At 39.2% G+C, this 21,122-nt stretch overlaps 1 protein-coding gene across 1 annotated transcript in view; it reads left to right on the top strand.

The window, feature by feature from the left end:
• LOC142342638 (DNA-directed RNA polymerases I, II, and III subunit RPABC3-like) overlaps positions 1–21,122 on the top strand; it is a 569,350-nt gene that overhangs the window by 273,448 nt on the left and 274,780 nt on the right. The window lies entirely within an intron of this gene.

Raw genomic sequence — 21,122 nt, 5'->3', positions numbered from 1 at the left:
AACTAAATGTCCCCGTAGAACGTGCATTTTTTCATTCTTTGATATTTATATCCGTAAAGTTTGGTTCCAAAAATTTTTTTGGGAGAGTGGAAATTTATGCCGGGAAACTTTTTTGTTGAGACGCCTGTTGGCGAGTTTTGTCTCTGGAGTAGATGATTGAAAAACTGGATTGATCTGTTCAAGTAGTATTTTAAAATCGTGCTTGCGTTCGACGAAAGCAATTTTATTTTTGATTATTATTCATCTTTTTCAGGCAAAATACAATTCACTTAACAACATCGTCAAATTATTGGCGTGTGTTTTGTGTGTGTGTGTGTGTGTGTGTGTGTGTGTGTGAGTTGTGTTGTGATTGTTGTGTGTAAGCTGTGTCTGTTGTGTGTATGAAAGTGTGTGTGTGCCGCTTGTGTAAATTGGTGTGTTGTGTGTGTGTGTGTGTTGTTATTGTGTGAAAGTGTGTGTTTGTGTGTGTTTGTGTGTGTGTAAGTAAGTAAATAAGTATGTATGTGTTTGTATATGTTTGTATATGTAAGTGTGTTTGTGTGTTGTGTGAGTTTGTGTGTGTGTGTGTGTGTTGTGTGTGTTGTGTGTGTATGTAAGTGAGTGTGTGTGCTGTGTGTAAGTTGGTTTGTTGTGTGTAAGTGTGTGTGTGTGTGTTTGTGTGTGTAAGTAAGTATGTAAGTAAGTAAGTAAGTATGTGTTTGCATGTGTAAGTGTGTGTCTGTGTGCGTGTGTGTTGTGTGTGTTGTATGTTTGTAAGTGTATGTGTGTTTTGTGCGTGTGTTGTGTTTGTGCGCTTGTGTTGAGTGTCGTGCATGTGTAAGTGTGTGTTTGTGTTGTGTGCAAGTGTGTAAGTGTGTGTTTGTGTGTTTGCTTGTCTGTCTGTCTGCTTGTGTTCTTTTGTTTAAGCATAGTAAAAGATAAAAGAGGTAAGTTTTTCGCAGTGTGCTGAAGTGATGTCAAAAATTGTTGTCTGAAGAAATCTTTGTTTAGGAAATAGTATTTTTTATTGTAATTCAAAGTACAGTTTTTGTCTTTGCTTTTTGATCATCGCTTCCAAATTTTGGATTTTGAAAAGAACACACCAAACCAAAGAAAAGAAATAGTAAACAACTCCACCAAATCCTTTTTTCTTTTTTTTTGTATTCAGTCTCGGGTTTCTCAAAAAAAGTTGTGTCTCTGAGAATATGGTTGAAAACTGAATTGATATGTTCGAACTGTACTTTAAAATCGTGCTTCCGTTTATTTTTAGTTATTCACTTTTTTCAGATAAAAAACAATTCACTTTAGAACATTGTCAAATTATTCGTGTATGTTTTGTCTGTGTGCGTGTGTGTTGTGTTGTGTGTGTTGTGTGTGTGTGCTGTGTTTGTTGTATGTATGGAAGTGTGTGTGCTGCTTGTGTAAGTTGGTGTTTTGTTTGTGTGTGTGTGTGTGTTGTTTTTGTGTGTAAGTGTGTGTTTGTTTGTGTTTATGTGTGTAAGCAAGTAAGTGTGTATGTGTTTGCGTATGTAAGTGTGTGTGTTGTGTCTGTGTTGTGTGTTTTGTGTGTGTGTAAGTGTGTGTGTGTGTGTGATGTGTGTGTGTTTTGTGTGTGTGTGGTATATGTAAGTGAGCGTGTGTGCGTGTTGCGTGTCTGTTTGTGTTGTGCGTGTTTCGTTTGTGTAAATGTGTATGTGTGTGGGTGTGTGTGCGTTTGTAACTGTGTGTGTTTGTGTTTGTCTGTCTGTCTGTCTTTCTGCGTGTTTTCTTGTGTTTAAGCATAACATCTGCCACATTTTTGGTTCTACGAAATGGTTTTTTGCAATTCAAGGTACAATTTTTGTCTTTGAATTCTGATCACCGCTGCCATCGACATTTTGGATTTCGAAAAGAAGACACCAAACCAAAGAAAAAGTAAATAACTCCATAAAAATCCTTTTTTATTGTAACATATTTTTGTTTTTCATCTCCGATTTCTCAAGAAAGGGTTGTGTCAGCTTACTCGTTTATACTTTTGTTGTTTCTATGCTGTAGTTCCTGAATTAGAGTTTTTGGTTGCAGAGAATTTGAGTTGTGTTTTCCTTAGTTTTCCCAAAGACCTATCTCATTTGCTCCTTTGTTTTTTGTTGCCCTTGCAGAGAGCCAGCAACATCTCAATATCAATAACTTTTCGGCATAATTCATTTCGCATTTCAAGGTTTTTGACTCCAACTTATCGCAAAATTTGATTGATGTTTGCAATGTTTCTCACTTTTAGTTTGAGCGCAATGTGATCAGAATCATTCTTTTCTGCTAGTACGGTTTCTGTATTGCGTTTGTTCATGCATTCGCTACTCTTTTCAGAGTTTACATTTTGAGAATTGGTTAGTTGTTCTGCTTGTCAGATTTTAAATTGAAATTTTCAATTAGAGGTCATGCCTATACATGTTAATAGTCCAGAATTTTTATCGAAAACCAATGTTTTTTTCAAGTCATATTAGGTATTCAGAGTTCGGTTTTTTAACCAAGCATTTCAAATGAAATGAAGTAACATATTTGCGCATTTAAGTTAAGGTGAAAATAATGAAATCCTAACAAACCGGGAAAATTTGCACCCAGATCAATTTGTTCAAGTCATCAAAGTTGCAATGAAGTAAATTTCTTTTCAATGACTAGTTTTAGCTGTAGCTTTTTCTACCATAACTGATGCACGCTTCTGTGTCATAGTTTTAAGCGGAATGTCAACATAACTGTTTATGACGTGTTTAATTTGAACAGATTTTTGACCAAGCGTGACCTTGAAATCTAACTAAAACCTGTCTCAGACACAAATTCTTTTAAATTTAAATTCAGTTGAACTCTATCTGCGAAAACCGTTTTCCTAGTATCATTAGATCTTGATTTTCTCTTGGTATTTTAAAATACATTCATGCGAAGCAGCCAAAGCCAAGCCATCTTAAGGCCAAATATGAACTGTTATATGTGTTCTGCCACTTTTTACTCTGGTTTGGCGTTCTTGAAGCCCAGGCCTGGGTGCAAACGCTTTCACTGCTTCGCCCAGCAAACTGCATTTTTCCTTGTTTTATTCAAACGCATGTCTTAAATTTTTTGACCGATTGTGGTACGGTAGAAAACGTACCTTGATTTCATTCATGTTGGGGTTGCTTTTTGCCCTTCAAAAACTGTTTTTTCATTTAATAATCATAAACCATTTGATCTACTGTCACATCACAACACTACTGTTCTTCGAGCACAACACTTCTTTTTTTTTGGGGGGGGGGGGTGGTTACCTCAACCGCCAATAAAACGGGAGAAATAGCCGATAAACAACTAACTGGTTTTATTAGCAAAGACAACATTGTTCGATCAACTATTGAGACACTGAGATAAGTGATGCTTAGCTCGGCGGCGAAGTACAAGGAAATGATAGACAATCCGACAGTATTATCTGATCGAGACAGAAAAAACTGAAACAATCAATTGTTACTCAAACGGGAATTGACATGACCGAAGTTAATTGACATTGGGATCCTGTGTTGCGAAATACCGCGGGAAATTTGTGACAAAATATCGGTACGGCGAAATCAACGATAATGTTATGAATTTCTTTTATTCGCTCATCACGAAATCATAGAATTGATAGCGTTTTACAGTCTTTTCAACGAACTTGGGAGGTGAAAACTGCAGTTTCAGTAGATGCAACGGTGATGTAATAAGAGAAAAGTTTCATTACACCGCAGAGGTATATCCCAAAAATTCCGCCTTAATAAAATTCGCTCAAAAATTAGATACATAAAATGAACAAAATTAGGAGACATCCTTTGTATGTTAATTTTCGGAAAATTGATTCCGCCAATTTTGCGAAATAAAAGAACTTTCAAATCGTAAAATAGGTTAAAAGTCTTGTAGCACGTTTCCACTCTTTTAAGGTATCTGTTATTCGCATTAAAAGTATCTCTAATCCTCAATTAAGCCTAGTAAAAGGGCGCATTTTGAGCATGCAAAATTGATTTAGTACTCTATAATAAGCACTTTATAAAAGATTTAATTGAAGATTTAATGCTTTAGAGCGATTTAAATACAAACAATTTTAAAGACAAAGTCGAAAAACCGAGCCATCGTTTTTTTTTTCGAAGAATCCCTTGCTCAAAAAAGGGCTTGTATACCAATGTTGAACTGAAAAAATCAGGGGCACCAAAAGTAGAGGCACTGATGTAGAAACCAAGAGGTTTCTGTTAACCAAGATGGGAAAATTGACCTGGAAATCCGACAAATAACATCAAAAAACATTGAAGTCAATTTTTTTTTGCTGTTTCTAATTCACTGAACAAAAAATTTTGTTTGCAAATTAATCAAAAGTTTATTTGTTTGTAATTTGGTGAGCGAAATACTTGTCTTCAGATTCTGAGCAACAAAGTCAAGTTTTGCAAATTCGTCCAATGTTTCACAAAATTCGTCTCTTATTTAAAAAATATGATGTGACCCTTTAGGTCAAGGAGTTGTAGAATGTTGCTCATGCTATTTTCGTAGCATCTCCTATTCATATGAATTGTATTAAACCAAAAATTTTTTGCTTTGGGTTCAATACTTGAAAAATTGGTACATTAGAAAAATTAATTTCGGAAACGCAAAAAGATCGTCTGATTTTTATGTAAAATGCCTTCTTAATTCTCGACTATTGGGTCTAGGTGGTTCGAAGTTATGAGAGAAACGTGTGTCAGGCTAACTTTGGTTATAATGTTAAAAAATTCAAGATTAGCAAGTTTTGCAAGTTCGTACATTGTTTTTCAAAATTCGTCTCTTATTTTAAAAAAAATTATATGACCCTATGGGTTAAGGAGTTGTAGAAAGTTGCTCATGCTATTTTCGCAGTATGTCCCATTCATATGAATTGTATTAAACCAAAAAAATTTTGCTTTGGGGTCAATACTTGAAAAATTGGTACATTAGAAAGTAAAGTTCGGAAACGCAAAAAATGTGTTTACAATGTAAAATGCCGTCTGTTTTTCGACTGTTGGGTCTATGTGGTTCAAAGGGAAAAGAGAAACGTGAGTCACGCTCACTTTGGCTATAATGTAAAAAAAATTTAAGATTAGTGTAATTTAAAGTCAAGTTTTGCGATTTCGTCAAATGTTTCTCTAAAGTCGTTTCGTATTTCAAAAATATGATGTAACCCCATGGGTCAGAGTTGTTGAATAATGCTTATACTATTTCGTAGTATCACCTATTCTGAGGATCATATTGAACCAAAAAATTTTGCTTTGGGCTCAATACTTGAAGAAATGGTATATCCCAATGCTACAAAATCTGTTTTTTTTCGCGAAAAATATTGTGCTGAAAAAAGGCTTTGTTTGTCAATGTGGGACGGATTTAGATTCAATCAACCGGCTAAGAACTCTTTGATAAGTATGAACAAAGTGGTAATTAGTACTAGTAGTAGTAATAAAGCTTTAATAATCACTTTTTTGCTCAAACACGCGCATTAAATTAGGCTTAATGGCGGATTATAGTGCAAAATCGGATTAGGCTGCGTGCGAAAAAGCGATACATAAATGTAGAGCAGATGCATGATACAAAATGTGCAACGAATAGGATACATAGCATGTACTTTTATTTCGCGGCCAAAATTAGGACACTTTTACGAACACGGGTAGCCAATTTCCCTTAAATTTTGCCGGTTTCTGCTATAGTAGCTATTTTCCAAACTATTGTTTCAATGTATTAACATAGGAAAGGCGAACAAGAGAAACACACATCGGGCATATTTGCCCGTGACGGTTTGGGTATACCTCTGCGGTTTAAGGTTGTTTGAAATTGGGTCTGAAGGATTGACTCAAGAATGACTTCCGATAGTTTCCGATTTTTGATTCAAAAGTTACAGTTCGAGTTTGATGCCACAACACTTAAGCTATGATTGCGCGAACATAATGCTTTATAAACCAACTGATTTGTAACAAATCTTGCCACCAATTGAAACGTTGACTAATAATTTTCTCTCACATCAATACACAGCTTATCAGGTTACTGTGCCCAGCCAATCGCACAGCTGAAACAAAAATTTTTCCGCAAGGCGGCCGAACAAAAACAGAGACAAAACAGCAAAGAGGCAAGATATTGCAATAGAGACAAGAAAGAGCCAAAGAGACGAAAAGCCAAAAAATGAGAGCAAAGGATAGCTCAAAAAGAGTAGCTAGCAAAGATCAGCAGGGTGAAATTCCAGGCCCTAGTTTTGAAGGAGTCTGTTTGAGTGCCGGCAAAAAACATTAATTGTTCCAAATTTATAAAAAGCTACTTTCCTAAAAGGTATTTTATTGGTTGTGACGCGCTTGTATTTCCGGACAGCTTCGGACATTTTTTTGAAAAAGCGCAACCTAATCGAACACCGTTTGTTTTTTTTGAAAAAGCGCTGATTTGCTGAACAACGTTCAGGTTTTGATTTAAAAACGTTGTAATAAACGTGTAAAGCAGCGCAAAACTTAAACTCTCTGCAAAAATTGTTGAACCTGATTGAAAAATGATATAACATTGCAGAAACAATTATGCTAATAAGGGGCGACACATGTAGAGACTGCCCTTGAGTCTGTGAATTTATGCAACCTGGGTTCCGCTAAGGATAACACCCGGCCTGGAGGATCTTTTTACAGTCTAATCTCGTAAGGACGTGGCCTGGCCGTTTCTCAGTGACTAGTAATGACATAGACAAGAGGGTAGTGTGTGCATGTAGAACCTTTTTGTTTGCCGACCTTTTAATCCTAGTTCTCCTAAAAGTTCGTTTTTGTATAAAAGTAACAAGTGAAAAGGTGTTGAATTGATAAATTGATTAGAGAGACTAATGTTTGATTTGAATTGGTAGACTGGTTAGACAAGAGACAAGTGATAAGAACGAGCGTATCCGATTCAGCGGGAAAGAGGAAGGCTTTTTGTACTTTTCGAAGCAATTTGAAGCTCGCATTTTTGTCCTTAAGTTGTACAAGGTACTTGATGGTAGTAGAACTGTTGAAGATTCTGTCCCTTCTACACGCCCTAATGCTTCACGAGCCAAAAAAGACGCAGCTGTAGCTAAAGGTAGAGAAATTTTTAAAGAAAAACAAATGCAAATATCGTATGAGCTTGTTTCGGCGCTGGACAAGCAGTCAGTTCTTTATCTCAGGCCTTATAGAGGAGATGGGGCTTGCGCATGGGATGTGTTAACTAAGAGATTCCGTAGCTTTGAGAGACCTAGGTTACAAAATTTAGTCAGCGAACTCACTAGCCTGGTTAAAAGAGACGAAGAAAGTCTAATCGAGTGTATAACAAGAGCAGAGGAACCACAATATAACCTTAACCAAGGCAACGAGGGTTTGAGTAAAAAAATGTTCACATCAATTCTACTGAAAGGTCTGCCGAACGAATATGATAATTTTGTCACACTCTTTAAGTACGGTAGTGAGACTAAGTCACTTGATGAGTTGAAGCGAGATCTGATCAACTTCGTTACTGAGCGAAGAATAGAGAGTGATAGGAAAAACGCAAGTGAAAGTGTCCTTCTAACAAAGCAGAAGAGGTGCCATAACTGTAATAAATTAGGACATATTGCAAACTTCTGTCGCTCAAATAATAACCGGAAGCCTCATAACCCACAGCCTAGTACCAGCAAAGTAATTCAGTGCTACAATTGCAATAAGTATGGACACATAGCTACAGAGTGTAGGAATAAAAAGTTTGAGAGTCATGCCAGGCGAAGCGTTTGAGATGAGCAACAGAATTTAGCTAAAGATGAAGAATAATTCAGTATTTTAATGCCCAGTTGATGATGAGGGAGTAGGACTAGTGCTAGGATCGGGGGCAACAAGTCACATGATAAACAACAGGGAAATGTTTATCGATATCGATGATAGTTTCTCGGGCAAAGTACAGAACGCAAACAAAACAGAGTTTGAGATTTGTGGACGAGGTACAGTTGCATTTTTAGTTAAGGATAGTAATCAGGTTAACATAAGAATTATCTTGGAGAAGGCCTTGTTTATACCTGAAAATTCACACAGTTTAGTGTCAATTAGTAAACGTAGAGAAGCGGGAGCTGAAGTTTTGATAGGAACAGAACTGAGCATATTTGACAAAAGCGGAGTTGAGTGCCCAATTCGGTAGGGGAAAAATTTGTTCATTTGAGACTTTAGTGAGATTGATAGAAATTGCAAGAAAAACTGCCTACTCTCCAATGGCTTAAAATTGTGGAACAAAAGATTGGGTCATAACAATTTTACGGACCTTAGCAAACTAGCTGAACACGTAAAAGGAATGCGTATCAGTGACAGTTCGGTAAATGTATGTCAGATTTGTGAGTTGAATATGGCTAGGAAACAACCAATAGCAAAAGATTGCACAACCAGGGCACAAGCAGTGTTGGACATTTTGCACACAGACATCTTAGGGCCTATTACCCCCGAGGCTGTAGATGGCCACAAGTACGCTATATGATTTGTTGATAGCTTCGGTAGATATTGTAGGGTTTACTTTATGAAGTCAAGGGACGAGACTTTAGAGAAATTTCAACAATTTTGTGCAGATGTAGGCCAGCCTTTAACTTTAGTATCAGACGGTGCAAAAGAGTATATAGCTAACGACTTTAAAAAGTTTACCCGATTGAAAGGAATCAGGCTTGAGAATTCTGCGGCGTACCCGCCACAAGAAAATGGTAAAATTGAAAAACATTGAGACGTCACTGTAGGAACTGTTAGATGTTTAGGAGATCAGGCTTCTTTAGAAAAAAATTATTGGACTTATTCGCTCAACATGGCGTTCTATTTGAAAAATTTTTGCTACCATTCGGCAATGAAGAAATCACCCCATGAAGCCATGTATGATGAGAAACCAAATCTTAGTTTTATGAGAGTGTTCGATTGTGTTGCTTACCCTTTCATGGCGAAACAGATCAGAAACAAAATAGAAAGAAAAGCGAATAAAGGAATATTCTTAGGTCATGCAATCGATAGTAGATCTTTTCTGATAGGAAAAGAAATTGATCGCGGTGAACTTAAGGTTCAAAAAACAAGGAATGCAAGGTTCGACGAGAACATGTATTATTTCGGAGTGAATGAACAGGCAAATCTAGAACATGAGGCAAACAAAGAGCTGAGTGAAATAGTTTTTTGAGTGAAATTGTTGATCAAAATTTGTTACCTAAAAACGCAAAAGAGGCGCTCAAGAATGAAAATTGGAAGAAAGCAATGCAAGACGAATATAACTCACTGAGCGAAAATAAAGTTTGGGATCTAGTTGAGAATAATGGAGCAAAAGTAGTGGTTAGTAGATGGCATTTTGGAGTTAAGCATGGTCCGATGGGGGAGATAAGTAGATTCAAAGCAAGGTTCTTGGCCAAAGGTTACAGCCAAGTTTTAGGGAATGATTTTCATGAGACTTACTCACCAAAGACTAGGTTATCAACAATACGTTTACTTGTGAGCTGGTCTGTTCAAAAAGGGTCGAAAATAAGACAAATGGATATAAAAACGGCATATCGTAACGAACCTATAGCTGAAGAAATTTACATGAAACAACCAGAATGTTTTGAGCAATTAGATAACAAAGGAAAACCTCTTGTTCGTTTAATGAAGAAAAATATTTACGGTCTTAAGCAGTCAGGAATGAATTGGTATCTTACATTTAAGAACTTTTTGGTAGCTAAAGGTTTTGAATCTTCAGTCCATGATAACTGTTTGTTCATAGAGAAAATTGAAAGACAACTTCAAGGCGCAGTTTGTTTTTGGGTAGAAGATATAATAAGCTGTGAATTTCAGGAAAACTTCTCGTCTTGGTTCTAGAGTGAGCTGTCTAAGGATTTCATAATAAGTGATTATAGGGATCTTTGTTGGTTTCTTGGAATGAAAATTGTGAAAAAGGAAAATTCCATTGAAATCAAACAAGAACAGTATATTGAAAAGCTGTTAGATTGATTAGAACTAGAAATTTGCAAATCAGTAGAAACACCACTTGCAGAAATAAAACTAACAAGAGAAGACTGCCCTCAGGAGGGGAGTGAAGAGCAAGAGCGCATGAAAAATTTTGATTATAGAAATTTAGTGGGTTGCTTGAATTATTTAGCTTGCTCGACTAGACCAGACATTGCTTTTGCAGGAAATTTTTTAAGTCCTTTTGTTGAGAATCCAGGGGAAAAGCACTGGAAAGCCGAAAAAAGTGTTTTGAGATACCCCAAAGTTTCCAAGTCACAGAGTGTAGTTTTAAGGAGGGTAGATAAGTTAACCTTAGAGGGTTTCTCCGATGTCGATTGGGCACGAAATTTAGACCATAGGAAAAGCACTTCAGGATACTGTTTCAAACTTAGTAGTAGCTCAGCCGTTCAACAAAGGCAGCTGGTCAACAAAGGTTGAAAGATGTGTTGCTACATCAACGGCAGAAGCCGAAATGAATTCCTTAGTAGAGGCAACAAAGGAGGCCATTCACTTGAGAGATCTGCTGCAGGACTTAAGCGTTGAGGTACAAAAACCTATTGAGATTTTCGTCGACAACCAGGCATGCATAGCGCTCAGCAAACAGTCCATTCACTATGGAAAAACAAAACACTTTGCACTTAAACTTCATTTCATAAGCGAGCTTGTAGAAAGGGGAGAGCTAGAATTGAAGTACTTGCAAACTGACCTCATGATTGCAGATTTCCTAACCAAAGGGTTAGGGAAAACAAAACACGCTAGGTTTTGCGCGGCTCTCTTAGGTGACACCCAAACCAAAAGGAGGGGTGAAGGAAGTCAAGAATGACTTCCGATAATTTACAATTTTTGATTTAAAAGTTACAGTTCGAGTTTGATGTCACAACCATTAAGCTATGTTTGCGGGAACATAATGCTATATAAAACGACTCATTTGTAACAAATCTTGCCGCCAATTGAAACGTTGATTAATACTTCTCTCTCACATCAATACACAGCTTGTCAGGGTCAACAGAAACATTGAACTACTGAGAGACACCGTAGAATCAGAACGCGCACTGAGCGTTGCCTTACACGTGGAATTGGGACAACCACAAAACTAACAAAAAACAACATTGAACTCTTCGAGCAGAATAAATCCAATGCCAAATTAAACAGATACTGCTACTGCACCGCAAAATGCTCCTGACTACTGTAAATACAAAAGAAGTCTCAAGTCTTACTAGATTCAGGAATCACAATCGCTCAATCATGAAATTTTCATTTGTTTAAAATATTCTGTCGAAAGATCCTGGCGTAAAAGGTGTAGAACAAAACGAATTGAGAACTTTCTCAAATCAAATATAAACATCACAAATGCAATCAAAGATGTATAAATCATCGACATATACAACTCGGATCCAAGAAACTGGGGGCGTGAAGGACATTGCTTTTTATGGTTGCTCTACATTAACAGGGATATCTAGTTGAAAACTTCCTAATGCAATCCCTATATGAAAATCCTGAAAATATTCCGTTTTCAATTTGGCCATCATTTAAACTTTATTGCAAGGGTCCTAATTGAGGAACTGAATGCAAGGACTATATTTTAAGCCTACATAGAATGCCCCTCCACGCATTTATACTGGACAGCGCACAATAAGAAATCGGACAACAAATAAAAGCATTTTGTAAAAAAAACTATTATTGAATTAAGTGACAGGCCAATGGAGGATTACAGAGTAAGTGGATTAAGGTCAGCAATTGGAGGACTATAAATTGACAGAATCTATGGACAGAGAACGGCTAAGCTACCATCATTTTAGAAACATTTTGTTGGTGAGCCTAACGCGCCCCCTGGGTATTATTAGTACCGAACCAGATCCTAAAAAGCGCTCATACGATCCTTTTCTGACTAATATTTTGATATAGAAACGGTACGATGGGAGCAACTCATCTCATGAAATATGATGTGACTTGACTAAAAGCGACAGTAAAATGGAGATATACCAAAATAAGGCTGCACGAGACGCGGTGGGACCTAAAAACAACGATTCACAAGGCGAATCTCTGGTTTTTTCAAATCAGGAAGTTGCGGATTAGCAGCACCCATTACAGAGGCCGCTTTAGAAACAAAAAGTAAATATAAAAAACAATCTTGAAAAAGGAAATACATAAGAACATCACCACCAAAAACGGAGAAAACATCAATTCAACAGACGAGTCAAACAATTCAAAATCTTGAATTCTCAGTCCCTGCCAACTGCTTCATCAAAAGAACCTTCACTGAACAGGACGCGGACAAGAAAAATTGGGCATTTGTGGCCACAAAAAACTAATTTAAGTCGCAGTTTCTTGAGGAGGCAAAAACAATCTTTGAACTTTGCCCCTGTGGCCCAAAAAATCATACCCAACGCAGAGTTGTACTTCACTAAATATCGATGAGTTAATCATGTTTGTGAATAAAGTCGAAGAAACAAGCGATTCGAATCTATTTTTATATTCCAATGTTAGCCATCATAACGAGCACATATTTAGTAATTTTGTAAATTATCATTGTAAATTAATTGTAAATCTTTGTAAGTTAAAAAAAATATGCGTCTTTTTTCGGCCGGTTGGAAATGTTGTACTCTAGATTTGCAACTTAATTTAGTTCTAGTTTTTGTTTATTTTGCCTTCAATTTCAGCGTTTACCAATTACCCATCATCCTATCAGTTTCGTTCTTTTTTTCATTCCTATTTCAGTTATTCGCACCTCATTCGTTGCCGTTCCAAAAACGGATATCCATATATGTCGAGTTGCATTTGGTTTCATGACTCATATCTGTTCATCCTGTCTGATCGTGATCTGTAATCTGTTTATGCAATCGTGACAATGTCGATGCCTCTTGGGGTGTCGGTTGGTGCTCAATAGGGGGCGTCGACTTGCCTTCCTTCTAGTCTTTCTAGTCTGTTCTTTGATGATTCTCAAAAAACCTTACCATTTTTTGGTTCAAATTCTTTTGTTCTGAATCAATATCTTTTTAGTTTACAACAATTTTGCGGTATACGTTTAGCGCCAATGTAAGAAGATTATCGATGTCGACAACATTTTCGGGGCCTGCCTAATCTAACCTAGTTGAAGTGGTTTTGGGAAAACGTGTCCTAATCTCACAGCTGAGCGAGTTAAAAGACCTAGAGCGGTGTTTAGATCACAGGATCTAGCAGTTTGGTCGCGGCTGGTGAACGTCCTTGTCACGCGTCCTAAGGACCAAATTCCTCTCAGAGTCCACTCTTCCAGTTTCCAAACAACATCAAGCTTTGATTCTGGATTGGTCCATTTCCTTAGGGCGTTCAGAGTCTTTAAAGAAGGTTTCTTCTCGAATACACAGGCTGGTACGTTAGGCAATGTTCGATCAATAAGGAAATGATTTGGGGTTCAAGGATCTTTGTCTTCGTTGTCGCTTCTGACGTGTGTCAAGGGGCGTGCATTAACTAAGCATTCTGCTTCTGCGACAATGGCTGTGAAGATGTCGCAAGTCAATTTGGCAGAACCCAAATTCAAAAGAAGAGCTCAATTTACTATCTGTAGGAGTCTCTCCCACACGCCGCTTCCAAAAGAAGAGCAGAAGATGGGTTGAGGCGCCATTCAACTGACTGGTTTAACAAGTTTTCTCTGATAAAGTCATGGTGCAAATACAGAGTTTGTTTTTTGATTTGTTTTCTGACTCCCAGGAGGTTGCTTCCGTTTTCTTTTAGTAAGAGCCGTGGTTGTGCACGTCGATTTATGAATCTGCGAATGGCTGTCTTACAAATTGGTGTTGTCAGATCTTCTGTCAATTTCAAGTGTACGGCTCGAATTACTAAGCAGTTGAAAAGACAGATATAGGCCTACTCATTTTTACCTTTTTGAATAAAGGTGAAGGGCCCAATATAATCAAGTCCTACATTAGTCAAGGTGACGGGTGATTTGTTTTCTGGAAATCGGGCATCCGGCAGATCTGCCATAGGTGGCTGAAGACCTTTTCGTTTTAAGCGTCTATATTCCAAGCACTTTTATTGAATGCTGCGTAAGTAGTCTCTCAGGCCAACAACATAGTAATTTTGCTGTACAAACATATGACATACTCTGTTGCAAAGTGCGTGCAGATTTTATGGCACTTCTCCTAGAATAGTCGTGGGATTGCTTCCTTTGCGTTAAGAACAATTGAGTGCTTTGTGTTTATCCCAAGGTACTTCTTTTTGTTCTGCCATGAGCTCTTAAGATTTTAACATTCAGAGAAGGTGAGGGTGGCAGAAGTCTGTCCTTGGATGGTAGATTTTTGTTTTTATTCAAAAGAGCGATTGACGGACCAAAGAAAAGCTGCTGTGGTACCTGAATAAGGTGTTTCCTGGCGTTTTCGACGTCGTTGATGTTGAGCGCTGTTTCGGATTTAGTTCGCAAGATTTCGATAAACCGGAACACTTGGGCTATTGTCTTTAATAACTTCGTTATTTTTGAGAAATTTTTGGCTGCAACCACTGGTTTTGTCCCACCATTGTGGTGTTTGTCTTCTCGGTGTTGAGAAAATTGTTCCTGTTTTTTTTTGGTTGGAACAAAAATGCTGCTGGGCTCAGCCAACGCTCTGTAATGTCCGCAGGAAGAATACTCCGGGAAACTTGATCGACTGGATTGCTTTTCCCACTGATATGTCTCCAGCGGCTGGAGACTTTGAATTTCTCTTCCACGGTTGTCCACGCAAACTTTGAGATTTCTGAGTTTTTAATCCAAGCCAGAACAGCAAGGCTGTCATAGCAATTTGTGGTATCCTTGAACTCTATGGTATGGTGTTTCTTGATGAAGTGAGCAAACGGGTTCCAAGGACGGCGGCATGAAGCTCGAGTCTTATGATACTTAGCTGTTTGATTGGAACAACTTTGGCTTTGCTCATTAGGAAACAACAAGATACGCCGTGTTCAGAGATAATTCTTGCATAAACAACGGCACCAGAGGCTAGTTGAGAAGCATTCGTAAAAACTTGCAAGTCATAAACTCGTCTGGTCGCTATATCTAGTGTTAGACAGCGAGGAATTTCGATTGGTGGAGAGCACAAATTGTTGTCTATCCAAATTTGAATTGATTTACGCTTCTCCTTTTGCAGGCGGTCATCCCACGCTAGACCCTCCTTCCATATGTATTGTAGTATAATCTTCAGAATGATGATTAAGGGCGCTATAATATCTAGCGGGTCAAAAAGAAATGCAATTAGGTAAAGTAGTTTTCGAACAATGTAAATTTCTGCGTTGGTGTCGAACTTTGCTGGGTTTTGAAGAAAAAATTTGTCAGTCGATTTATTCCATTGGACATCAAGTACGCGGTCATAGTCCTCACTGATTTCATCACTATCATTGACATTGTCTATTGCTGCTTGCTCATTGGATATAAATTTTTTCAAGTTAAAGCCGGCTCTAATGACGGTTATCTTCAGTGACGATGCGGCTTTTTGTTCAATCTCCACCGTTTCGAAGGACTGTGTAAAATCGACCATGTAAAAACTATTTTTAACCAGGTTTTGAATCGTTTGAACCGCGCAAAATCTGCTGCCGTTTTCTGGAGGACAAAAATGGCTGTTGATGATGACCATCGAGCGCCAAAGATTAGAAGGATCTGCTGTTGCTTCACGCTGTGATTGGTAGGCCAGAGAAATCTTATTGAAGGCTAATATTTCTCAGTTACACCTAACTGCATAAACATCGCCTCAACAACTGCGATGATTGCAACTGGATTTTCTCTGAAACAAGCAGGAGAGCAATCAGATTGTTCATCAGGTCCGGGACTGTCAAAATGTTACTGTTCAGAGAGTTACCTTTGAAAACAGATGCAGCGTTTGAAACTCACCATACTTTTCTAGGATTATTAGGGTTGGTTACCTGATGAAATGGTAGGAAACATAGTTGGCTAGGAGCGATGTCAGAGAAAATAACTGGTTTGACATATCCCTTCTCAATATCTGTATCGAGTGTCTTCTGATACATCTCTTTCAGCGGCTGATATTTCCTTAGTTTATTTTCGAGGCTTTGAATTTGTACTTTGGCAACAGGATATTTGTTCTCCAAATTGCCTTTTTCTTTCCCGAGAAGGCCAATTTTGGTACCTCCTGCCTGTGTGCCGCACTGTATCGTTCAGTATTTCAAGTAATCTGGTGTCAGATTTTGGTAAAGGCTTTTCGTTTTTATTTTCCGTTCCCGATGAATCTATCTTCAGAAGCTGGTTATATAAGCTTCTAGAGGATCTTCTTCATTTCTTGTGAGATTCATTTCCCTGTAGAATGTTTCATAACTAAAAGAAAGTAAATTGTTTCTCTGTTGTTCTTGATGGCTGAATTTGATTGGACGTGTTTTAGTCCAGCCTAGTAGATTTCTAACTTCGAATGGCGTGTTTTTGGGTCCCTGTAAAAAGTCTGTTTCGAGGACATACTGTGTTGCGTGAATTCCAAGTAATACTTGGATGCGATTAATTTCTAGTTGGGAAAACCTGATGTGTTTGAAATTTGGATACATTTTAAATTTGCAAACATTTTTCAGTTCTGAACCGGGGGCATCGTCAGAATGCCAATTGTTAATTGAATAAACGTAGTTCTAGCGAAGCAGCCGTTTTTTTACTGTTAAAGTGTCTAATATTAAGTTGTACGAGTTTGGCTTCCAATGAGGAATCACTAAAAGCTGTTGAAGCGTTCAGAGTTTATTCTGGGCTTGTTCAAGTTGCACTGAGTTTGGTTACCATGGGATCGAAAGCATATGAGATTGTGCTGCCGCTGTTAAGTTATGAGTATCATTCGCAGGTTTTGTTTTGACCGTAGAGTTTAATGGGAACCGTAGCAAGCGGATTTCTAATTTTTCGTGGGAAAACTGGCGTGTAGATTGCTGTTTTTGCTCCTTTGCTAATCTCGTCAAAGGACTCCAATAGGGGTAATTCTTGTTAAGTAGCGTTTAGTTGAGTGATTTTTCTGTGAAAAATGTCTGCATGAGATTTTAGATGGACATATTTTTGCGTTATTGGTTGAGATAACACAATTGTAGCAAAAAAGATTCTTTTTGACTTCTGCAATACGTTCAAAGGGCGACATTTGCTCGAAAGTTCTGTACACTTTCCTATGTAATGTTCGCCATGATTGACTGGATAGTTTTCACTTCTATTTTGATGAGAATGTTTTTTTTGCATTGAATGGTTTGTGAACAAAACTACTGTTGTTGTTTCGGTTGCTGTCAAAAGTTTTAACTCCGTTCACGTTGTTGTGATGATGCTCGTTTGTGCTCTGGTCGTTATTGTTTGAGCTGTGATTATGTTGGTTCTTTATATAGTCAGATTGGTCAAACGTTTAGTTTCCGTTTCCTTTTGTGTGCCCGAAATTAAAACTATGGTTAAATTTACCTCTATTGTGATCGTTCTTGTCGTGTTTTCCGTTGATCATGTCGTTGCTGGAAAAGCTGTTGTTTTGTAGATGTTCACAGTCTCTAGCCTGTTCATATCGAGAAGTCTTCCAATCCGAGAAATGGACTTCCATTGTCGACTAGTTGTTTAATCCATTTCATTTTCTATGACTGGTAGCTTATGTCGTACAATCCGGACTAAATAGGTGGAGTTCAAGTCAGTGTAAAAACCATGTGCATTAAATGTCTGGACTAGTTTTCTCAGGAACGAAGCGTAGCTTAAAAAGTTACGTTGTCACTGGCTTATGGTCTGTGCCACTGTTCGAGTTCTTTGGTGAGGGCGGCGACAACGTGTTGAGGATTTCCGAAGCGTCTTTCAGTTTCTGGTTAAACATTATGATAGAGTCCGGGGTTACAATGACATCCCGAAATGGTTTCTCTTGCTGGTCCAACGACCAATTTTTACAGGTAGCTCATTCATTCATTGTCGTGGTTTTGATGAAAAGCTGAGGAGAACATGCAAGATCATTCATTCTACTTCAATTGGTCTCCGTCGAACTTTTGTATTCGTATGTCTGGTAGCTTCAATGAGCGATAGTTGTTTCAAAAAAACGGCTGCAGATGATAACTGTTGAAGTATTTTGCGTGCGCAGATTCTTGATTAGGATTATTTCTATTGAGAATTGGTTGTTGGAGATTATTTGCATTTTCCGAAGAGGACTGTTTAGGGTTTATACAGGTAATAGGTTGAACATATTGTTCAGTTGACGTTGGTGATGTAGGCCTGCTGGATGTATCCTCTGCTGAGTAGCAGACTGTACGAAAACTTTTGTGCAGTTATTCTCGTTATTTGAGGCCTTTTGTTGATTTCGATCAACAATTTCAGACAATTTCATTGACTTGAGCGATTCTTTTTCCTTCCAGTTTATGAGAAGTTGGCTGCTGTGGCTCGGTTGAAGATATGTGTGGCCTTTCGCAAGAGGGATGTTCTGCGCAATGCAATGATGAATTAAAGGACCGTTTGTTTCAGGGTTTATAATTGGAGAAGTCTGGTTGCCGCTGAGGCTGCGGTTGGGTTGCGAATAACTACAATTCTGGTTCGCTCAAGTCAGTTTGCGTTGATAATGGGATCAATGTAGAGAATTGGGCAGATCCTGTTTGTTGAGCATTTGCATTGTTATCTGAATGTAATGCTATTGAGATTTCTGGTGGTTGGCATGCAATAATTTGACTTTCCTGTGAGCTTGTCACCACTTCTGTGTTTTCACGGTTCTCATTCAGTAGAGAACAGGGTTCTGATGTTTTTTGACGAAATATGTTATCCGGTTCTCATTGTTGTTGACCTTTCAGACCACTCTGCGTGTTAGTCTGTAGCATCTTTTGCCTAGATTCCCTCGGGATCTCGTGTGTAATTGGGCCGCACATCGTTAGATTATTAGGAACACCATCCAGTTGTGATCACCAGATCCGGTTAGAAGATTTACATCGTTGTTATCCGATTCATCTTCTTGTGAAACGACACTCTGAATTGGGAGAGCTGTTTGTGACTCTATCTTTGCTTGCCCCAAACTTTGGTATGCTCTTGTTCCGCTATTTGTATTTGCCAAACGTTATTTCAGTTTCTGTTGTTGTTTCAAACGTTATTGTTGTTTCAGTTTCTTTTGTCTCTTGAATTTTCATCTTCCCGAGGTTTCAGCAGTGTTTTACAAAGATACGATTATTTTGTTTTGGCTGTCAAAATGCCTGCTCCCGGTGGTTTTTTGCTGATTTTTCCTCGACGTGCTTGAAACAGCCGAGATTCGACTTCTAATTGATGATCGATTTGCTGTTTGCTCTGGAGGTTTTTTTTTCTCGTCATTAATTTATGTTGCTTGATGATTTGCATAATTTCAATTTTCCTTGAGCTCCTCTGCTTCCTCAAGAGGTTCCAAGATTTGACTGCTTTCAGACTGGTTGATTACCGCCACGATTTTTTTCTGTTTGTTCGACATATCTGATGAATTCGTGGTACGTCTGAGAAAATATTTCTGAATCAAGATTGTCTGATATTTGCTTCCTTATTTTGCCCACAAGCAGATGCACATTTCTACAACGTTGTTGGAAAGGCTTGACAGTGCTATTTATGCTTTGATGGCTTTTTTCCAATTTTGAAATCCTGGTTAGTGTCGTTTTCTTTTTTGCTGCTCTCTATATGTTTTGGTCTGTTTGATTGGAAGGTTCGTTGAATTAGATATTTGAAATGTAGTAGAGACCTAAGGGGACAAATTGGTGACCTCAGGAGGTTGATGTAGGTCAATTTGGATGACATTGGTGGTCAACCAGATAATTTTGTGGCGAATTTTGGGGTGAGCTTGGAGGGCACCTTTGGTATCCAGTGAGATCAACATGAGCGACCTTGGGGGAACTTTGGTGACCTTGGGGTGGGCACTCCGGTTGACACTTTGTGTGATCCTGGGGGGGGGACTCTGGGTGAACTTCGGGGCATTTTCGGTGACCTTGGGGCTCCTTGGTGACCTTGGTGGGCACTCCGGGTGACTTTTCGGGGCACTTTAGGTGACCTTGGGGCACTCTTGGCTACCTTTGCGAGCACTTTGAGTGAACTTGGGGGCCCTATGGCGGCCTTTGGGGGCACTCTGGGTGATCTTTGGGCAGTCTGGGTCCTGGCGGTTACTGCTGTGTCGTACTGTGCACTACTGGAGTCGTTCTGGCTCGGCGGGCACTACTGCGGTCTTACTGACTGTTGGTGGGCACAGCTGGGTCGTGCTGGCTCGTCGCGGGCGCTGCTGGGACGTGCTTGTCCGTGGCCGGCACTGCTGGGGTCACGCTGGCTCGTAGTGGGCACTACTGGGTCGCGCTGGCAATTGGCGGCCACTGCTGTGTCGTGCTAGCTCTTGGCGGTCACTGCTGTGTCGTGCTAGCTCGTGGCGGTCACTGCTGGGTCGTGCTGGCTCGTGGCGGGCACTGCTGGGGCCGTGCTTAATTGTGGTGGGCACTGCTGTGTTCTGCTGGCTTGTGGCGGGTACTGCTATGTCGTGCTGGCTCGTGGTGGCCACTGCTGGTTCGTGCTGGCTCATGGCGGGCGCTGCTGTGTCCTGCTGGCTCGTGACGGGCACTGCTGGGTGTGCTGGCTCGTGGCGGGCACTGGTGTGTTGTGATGGCTCGTAGCCGGCACTGCTAGGTCATGCTTGCTCGTGGCTGGCACTGCTGGGTCGCGCTGGCTCGTGACTGGCACTCCTGGTTCGTGCTGGCTCGTGGCGGGGCACTGCTGGGTCCTGCTAGCGGCTCGGATGTTGTAGCTTTTGCACCATAAAACGCCGGACCCAATCTTTAAAATATAACCATTTGAAATGCTATTAAAATTAGCAATTGCTTCGCTGAAAACCAGTTTTTTTTTCAAAAAAAGGGAAAAAAATTGAGTTATAGATACGCAAACCCTGTTGGTAATTCGTGACTAAGCCTCCTCAGGGGGTGTAATTTGCCCCGAGAGATAATAAATGGAATGATATAAAAATATATTTGAAGTTTTCAGAGCTTATCTGAATAGTCACTTCTTTTCACAGAACACCTGCGCGAACACTTCCATAATACAATTCCAACTTTTGTGCAATTCCAACATTCCACGTATTTCTTCAATGTAGCTTCCTTTCCACCCTCTTTAGCATCTGTGTTGACCAACTTGTCCACACCGGAAGTTGATCTGTTGTTCGGGTTGGATTTGTTGGTTTGATTCACCAAATAACAATGTCGATGCTTCTTGGGGGGTCGGTTGGTGCTCGGTTGGGGTGTCGACATGTCTTTTCTCTAGTCTTTCTACTCTGTTTCTTGATGTTTCTCAAAAACCCTGAGTTCTCAAAATTATCCTAATTCCATTGT

The sequence above is a fragment of the Convolutriloba macropyga genome, chromosome 7, assembly GCF_964194025.1.
Source record: "Convolutriloba macropyga chromosome 7, txConMacr16.3, whole genome shotgun sequence".
NCBI classification, from domain to species: Eukaryota; Metazoa; Xenacoelomorpha; order Acoela; family Convolutidae; genus Convolutriloba; species Convolutriloba macropyga.
Note: the sequence above shows the minus strand (reverse complement) of the source record. Positions and strands in the feature narration are given on the sequence as shown.